The sequence below is a fragment of the Aphanomyces astaci genome, assembly GCF_000520075.1.
Source record: "Aphanomyces astaci strain APO3 unplaced genomic scaffold supercont1.58, whole genome shotgun sequence".
Taxonomy (NCBI): Eukaryota; Oomycota; class Saprolegniomycetes; order Saprolegniales; family Verrucalvaceae; genus Aphanomyces; species Aphanomyces astaci.
This window is the reverse complement of record NW_009798321.1, coordinates 365,930-367,177: the sequence shown is the minus strand read 5'-3', so window position 1 is coordinate 367,177 and position 1,248 is coordinate 365,930.

Below are 1,248 nucleotides of genomic sequence, written 5' to 3'. Positions count from 1 at the left end.
GGAGCTTGGCCTTCAGTGGCCCCATCACGCCAACGCCGAGAGGCTGGGACACGCTTGTTGTGTTTGGCGGCAGCGGCTCCAAAAAACCATACAGCTCTTCGTCGACAGTGCGCCGCGACGTGTAAGACACATGAGCAGCGAGGTGTCTACCAGCAGGACTGACGGGCCAACCAGCTCATACTTCAACAGCTCCTTGAGGTAATATACCCACACACTCTCATCCATCCAAGCTGTTTCTTGAACCGCGTAAACGTGTCCATCAGGATACGTTGGGACTTCATCAGTCTCGATCGGCCCACCGGGTTGCCCACGCACGATGAACAGTATTGGCAGCTTAGTCCCTACGTCACATGTCAGCTGTATGCAGCACCGCACCATACCGCACCATCGGCGCAGGCTCCAAGCACGGCCGTGAGGCGATTGGAGTGCTTCTCGGTCGAATCCACTTTCGCGTCTTCGCTTATTTCACACCACGTACGTCGAGGTGGCATGTCATAGTACACTGCTGTTTCATCCACATTGACGATGCCTCTTAGGGGCTTCTCATCGTGCTTCTCCCAGAAGGTCGCCGTAAACGCATTCTTCTACTTCCAACTCAGCTCGTTTCAGCTTGGAATAACAAGGCACACGCTTCGCAAAGCCATGGCGGTGGGCAAAGCGTTGTCCCAGACCCAACAATCCATCGTACCCAGTTCCACTAGCGGCTTCCCGTTGGAGGTACGTCTTGACCCACGATTGCTGATGGGTCTTGATACATGTCACCATATGAGCAGTGGTCAAGAGGTGGCTGTCGGCTCGAACGGCCTTCATGAAGGCCAACAAGTCGTTGGCGAATTGGATGGCGACATGTCTCTCTTGACCACCAAGCGCCAAGCACCGTTTGTAGCGTTCGGTGGTGAGGTATGCGTCCTTCTTACTCAGCCATGTCAGCCAAGTTGTGCGTGGAATACCTTCTAGTGCAGAAATAGCCTTATCCGAGAGATTTGTATTCCCATAGGCCATGAGTAGCTTGATGCGCATGTCGAGGTTGTACCGCCTTTGGACTCTCTGGGGAAGCAGCGCCCAAACATCCTGGCAGGATGCTCGTGACGCGTTCAGGAAGGAGTTCATCCACAAGACTGAAAGCCGGAAGATGTCCGAGATCACTGAAAACTCCCGTCGAATGAAGACTGAGACCGTCCGAGAATATGCGTGGTGTATCGCCGATGCCGCCCGCGACGCTGGGCTCCTGGCCGACAAGGCCGTGAT